We start from the raw sequence: 6,688 nt of genomic DNA, 5'->3' as shown, positions 1-6,688 counted from the left end.
AAAAGCAAAAAGAGATTGAGGTAAGCTGATTTCAGATTTAAACTGAGCAACTCAAATTTGTTTCTCATTTGTGAGCCAGTCCATTTTACAAAAACAAAACCATCTGCCTGCATCTATTAGGTACTCTTAAAATGTTTTGTTTTTCAGGGTTATTGTAAGTTCAATCAATATGAATATATCAAGGGAACATGTTTGTGAATGAAGGAACGCATTCCTTACTATAAATGGATATTAGTGCATACATATGGCTTAATAAATTAAAATACATTGTAGTATTGTTTTGTCATTTTTCAACGCCGCTAAACATTGGATGGGTGGGTCAAAATAAATCATTGACCATGAGTAAAAATTATTATACATTTGTTTTTTTCTATTTTGACACTCTTTGATCATGAGAAAATAAGGTGTTTTATAAAGTATAGGTATATAAGTAGGTCGTTGTCTTCCATTTCTGCCTATTGTGATTGATCCACATTCCCAACTCAGTAAAAACACAATCCTAAATATATTAATAAAATATAATTACCTGTTTCTGATTGGTTGTTACCATTGAGAGCCGTATATGGTGTTCCTCAGCTGGGGATTGGTTTGTGCTTGCTTCTCTTTTGAAACCAAGCAACTTTCTGCTGCTGTCCCTGAGCGACCGGACAATCCTCATTCTGCTGTCGCTCATAATGCAGAGGAGGGAACATCCTTATCACAGCTCCAACTGCACAAACACTGTCATTTAAAAACTCCTGTTGATCATGGCATGAACCCCTCTTTTCTAGTGAAAAATATATTAAAGATTGCTTTTAGAAGAAAAAGGTGCACTGATTAGGAAGAGAAAGTATACTCCCTTAAATGATAAATACAGTAGGACAATAGTGTGTCCCATGGGAAGGTGGAAAACATGGGAATTCTGCACATATATTATAACGTTTTAACAGAAAGCTATTCATTTTGGGGAATGAGAGCAATCCTTAAAAACTATCATTTTGCTTTTGTTTATCTTGCAGATAACTGGTATTCTTAGGTTGTTCTGCTTCTTCTTTCTCTGATTAGAGTGTGAGATCATGTAAAAAAACTAAATAAATGTAAGAAGTATAGTGAAAAGCATTAGTCAGACACTGCTATTGATCTCTCTGCTGCCGTTTCAAAGGGATAAGGAAGCATTACTAAATTGCACACAATTTATTACAGAATACTGGAAATGTCCTTTCAATTAAATGAAGGTATGCGTAAAGTAGATAACGGGAAGCGGAAATGTTAGGATTTTTTTTCCAAACAAACAAATTCATCACAAAATGGGGCTCCAATAGCGCCCATATACAATACATAAAGAATTGGGTGATATACAGACCCCACTTTTTGAACTGCTGATGAGACCGGGTTAAAAGGTGCTTTTAAAAACAAGGAATAGGAGGTGTGGCAGCATGCTGTTAAAAGAATACGTACATAATTTCTCTGCCCCAGTATGTGAGTTCCAAATGCAGCTTATTTTACTGTAGGTGTAAATAGGGTCGGTCTTCAGCTAAATATGTAAAGCTTTGGTTTATCATATGGCCTATGCTTATAGCCTGTTTAAGAACACTTGACCTCATGTGTGGCAGTATGAAGATTATTTTCAATCTGTGACCGCGCTGATTTAATCAGTGGGATTTACAAGACGTGCATATAAACCTTTTTTAAGATTATGTAATTTTACATTTTTTACATTTCTTTTACATTCTATATTTCAAAGATATGTACCAATGTAGTAAACTTCTAGAGAATTCAAAGGGATTTAAGAAAAGTGGAGTTTATGCCTCATATTATTTATGGTCAAATATAAATACATATATGCAACATGATCTGTAGGTGCAACAATATGTGATGAACACATCTATCAGATTTATAAAAATAACACCTTTTCTCTTACATTGTTTAGTTTTTTTAGGCAGTGTGATTGTCAATCAAACATCTGGACTTTATAATTTCTGACAGATGGGCAAAAGGCACATGTGGCTTGTTATAATGCACCACACAAAAAAAAGGCTATTTTGTGTGCTGTTTGGTAATATCGATAGAGCCATCTATCAACAAAACTAAGTGATGACAGGGGCTAGGACGGGGAAAACAATTTGCATAATGGAAAAATCAGACCTAATCTACTCCAGAACTCGGCCTGCATGAGAGCTTTGTGAGACGATGAAGAGAGGGAGGGTGGGAAGAGAAAAGCACTGGATGAGCCTTTAAATCTGAGAATCCAACCGCAGCTCAAGTCTCAGCTCTAGCTATAAACCTCTTTGAACGCCCGTTATCTTGCAGCAATCCCCAAGACAATGCTCTGGCCTCCAACAATCCCCTAAGAATAGAATCATAGCTTGTTGAATCCAGTGTTTCTCAGTTTTCTGTAATGTTATGCAGGCTTGTGATTTCCAGCAAATCCTGGAACCATCCTCTGTCAACTTGTCTGTATGGGTGGTTGTTCTCTTGGTGACCAAAGGGTGGCAGTGTTGTTTACTCCTGTGGCATGAGATCACTCAAGATGAACAATTGTTAAGGTGAATATTATAAAGCAAATTACAATAGTTTGGTTACTGACACAATTAAATCACACAAAAACTGCTATTGCAACTGAATCTCAGCTAAAGTCTCCAAAACTCTAAACATATTCTCTGCTTTGTACCCAGTTTGCGATTTAACATGGCCCTTTTTGCAACACTTTGCACACGTTTCTCTTTATAAAACTTAAGGAATCAGTCACTTTAAAACACTGCATTTCATAACGACTCATCAATCGGGTTCAAAACATCATACATTTTTGTCTCGAGAAATTATTTTCTGTACTTTGCAGTAATATTCAATTTAGAACATGTTCTGTTCTGATTTCATGCAAGAATGCAACCTTTTGAAATGCTTTGCTGTATTGGCTGATTTTCTAATGTAAGGAGAAAAAAAATATTTGAATCAATATATACATGAATATATTAACCAAACACAGCAAACTACTCAACATTGATTTAAATATACATTTATCTTCACATCGTGAAAACAGTGAATATATCAATACATTTCCGAAGGTTGCATTTAGCTTATGATTCTGGGGGAAATGATAACACAAAACTTCGCAAATGTATGTGGTCATTTGTTCTTTGTTTTATGACAGAACGTTTTTTAACTTTGCTTTTAATCAGCAAAAGACTGAATGGTTACGCTGGTAATTCTTCAGTGGTTTTGCTTTGCATGATAAACCATTTGTCTGAGAATGCAATATGCCACCAATAATTGAGTGACTATGTCTAAAGATAAATAAATGTAAGAGTTTAACATATTTACAAAGTTGTTATTATTTCTGATTAGGGAAGGATTACATTCAGCAGTATCTTTTCGTATTTGAGGGAACCACTTTGCCCATGTTTACATCACATGACTTCATCCATAGGAGGTGTGTCTTCAGTTACCTCTTATCATGGCTTGTGCCTCCTAAAGAGGCTTCTATGTCGCTATATTTGAAGCAATACTGTCCACCAAGCATTTGAAAGGGGGCCTTTTATGTGTTCCTCCACAGATCTTTGAGCCAGGGTATTATCTGCACAAGCTCACAGGTTGCTTAAAACAGCATATGGGGATTTGATTTAGAAAATTATTGATTTGTGTTCACAGCTTATACTCGGCCCCTCCGGCCAAACTGAAAACAGGGCGTCACACCCATTAGGCCCCTGTACACTGAAAGAAAGTTATTAACTAATCAGGAGAAATGGGTCTAAATAAATGTGTTCCCTTCCGGTGGCCATGACGAGCCTTGGAAGGTGTTTGATAACTAACAGGAACACAGGATATGACATAAGAAGAGTACAGCAGGAGTTGGTGTGGATGTCTCAGCATTTTGTAAGGAAGAAACCATGGAAGCAAGTGTGTCTAATTTTCAGGTTAGCATCTGGGTGTGTGTGTGTGTATGTCAGCTTGTCTTTACTGTTCTGAATACCAGCTTATACGTCATCTGTCCATGGGTCCGTCTGTGTGTATATGCCAACGTGTGTGTCACTCTTGTCTGTGTGTCTAGCAGCATGATAACGCTTAGCCCCTCGTGAAGCCGCTTGCCTCTCTGTTGTGGCTCCTTGTTCTTGGCCTACTTTGGTCGAGGTGAATTTAGGGCAACTCGAGTCTATGGGTAAGGGGATTAGGTCTCCAAACACGCTCCTCTCCAGTTTGGGATTTTGCCCCGATGCCAGACACTTAAAGTCTGCCAGGGATTAAGATAAAGAGAGAAGTAAGAGCGGCGTGTATTGTGGTGCGCGTGGGGAGATGTTTTCAACAACAAAAATATAAGAGGAGGGGCAGGTGGTGGTTAATAAAAAAAATAAGATATGCAGAATGGTGTTGATATGATCTAATACATCAATGCATTATGACCTATTTGGCAGTGGCGCGTGCCATGATTTCGGTCAGTATGTTTTCAAGGGATAAGACACAATAATGAAGAAGCTGTTCTTTTAATTTCCTTTGTAATAATGGATGATCTCTGCTAGATTTAGTGGTTTAATCAGGAAATGGCTCAGATGTTTGCATATTGTTATTGGTCTCGGTTTAGGAAACAAAAGAGTCATTTTATCTCACAAGAGCATTAAGTGTTGGGATGCATCCCAAAGAGAATCATCTGACATGAAGGTCAAAGTAATGAAGTAGGCTTGTTTGCAACTTCGTACCAATGACTAGATATTGAATCTTCACTTAAAGTTGGACATCATCTGCATACAATTATATATTTCCTGATAAGTTTGCTGAAATACTTTTGAGGACTCTAAAGCACATGTGAAAGAATAAGACACCTCCAACAAGTTTGCACGGAGAACAAAGTGGCACATCCTCTGAATTATTTATTAGATAGAATGATAAGAGCATCAGGTTGAGGTATTAGTATTCCTGAACCTCTTATTTGGCTTTCAGGAGTCTTCACAAGTGTCTGTCTTTTCCTTTGTCTTGACAGAGTAGGGGGGGGGGGGGGTCCCCTCCACCCCTCCAACCCTCCACCCTGCGTCTGGAGGCTCCTCCTGGGTAAGAGGCTGCTGCTCCATCACGCTCCTCCAAGAAAGTGGGTCATGAGTCTGAGACTGTGGGATTAGCGACCGTCAGGCAGGCGTGTGCCGGGCCGCCTCTTATCCGTAATGTTAAGACCCCCACCCACTCCCCCTCCCTTCAGTAAAAAAGAAAGGCAAAAAAAAACACATGCCCTCCACCACCCTAACCCTAACCCTAACCCTATACAAACAACCATCTTTAGCCATAAGCCTGTTAGCCTAAGACAATTCAAAACTGACTCCCAATGCAGCGTGGCCACCTGGGAGTGATTAAGGGGAAAAGTACATCATGTTACAAACATGACAACAAACTGCTTAACCTCTCAAAATTCATGGACATGCACATTCTCAACAATAACATCAAGGTATTATTACTCAAAATAAATAAACCCCAGTAGATGTGATATGTACGCTGTTCCTAACTCTGTTTCCTAATTTACCGAAACAGAAACCAGCTCAGCAATAATGACATCTACTAGCGACACCATGATAAATGCTACCTTTTAAACAGCTGACCCTGTGATACTCATGGCAAGCTGGCTGTCTGGTTCCATGCTCGGACATGGTATATGATTAATTAGCAAATAAATTGCTAATAATAAATACATTCATTTTCCAGTTGAATGATTACATCCGTCATTGAAGGTGAGTGTTCCCCAGTACAGTCGCTAATCGCTCTTTCTCTTGACTTTCCACCTACTGATGGGTAAAGAAAGGGATAGGTCAATGAGGGACTGTGGAAACTTTAAAAGGTTGATGCGGTGTAACGATGGGATTGGGATAGTGGTAAACGTAAGTTGAGTTAAAAAACAAAACCATAGTTGTGTTTAAGGGTTGTGGCTGTTTCATGCTGCACAGAGGGAGCTATAACTTATCTGCTCAGCTCATAGTTTTGGTGCAGATCGGAGGTCTAGCTCACTCAGGGTTCATTAGAGAGAGAGAGAGGCGGGACAGAGATCTAAATTAGAGTTCAATTATAAGCACACTGCCCCTCGTGACCTCCTTAAAAATCAAAACACAACATTAAATTGAGCCATGGGGTGTCATTCCAAGGTTTGCTAGTATTACAAAGAAATAGTTAGTTCTTTAAAATGCCTCTGTTAGATCGTAATATTTTTTTGTCAGGAAGTTGGTTTAAACTTTAGTCATTACTATGACATTTAGAGATTCAGTGAGTAAACCTGTTGACCTTTTCTAGTTACCCTAACCCTAACTGTAACAATAATATTTTTCTTATTTCCCCAAAGCCTGTTTTCAAAGGCTTACCCCACAGGAATAAAATATTTGCATAGGGGAAATGTTATAAACAATTGTGTTTTTTATTGAACATTATAAATGTACATTACCAGAGACATTAGAGGACATCAGTTATATTTTAAACATCTAAGTACTGTAAGTATGTGGGAATATTAAATTGTGTTAGCTGAGCATTAAGAGCAGTTGAATACAACCATATATGGACTTAAATAAGGAAAGATCAAGTTAAAAAGGTGCCACTGTTTTTGATTGAATGTGTTGCACCAGTTACCATTGGCCCTGTGCAGCATCCTTTGTCACAATGAAGCTTTTCTTTTTTTAAATCAAAACATGCCACAACATAAATAAATAGTCTATCCTATCAAACCTTCTAAAGCTGATCTACATAA

Source organism: Trematomus bernacchii, unplaced genomic scaffold, assembly GCF_902827165.1.
Source record: "Trematomus bernacchii unplaced genomic scaffold, fTreBer1.1, whole genome shotgun sequence".
Lineage (NCBI taxonomy): Eukaryota > Metazoa > Chordata > Actinopteri > Perciformes > Nototheniidae > Trematomus > Trematomus bernacchii.
The sequence above is the reverse complement of the archived record's forward strand: the minus strand, read 5'-3'. Positions refer to the sequence as shown.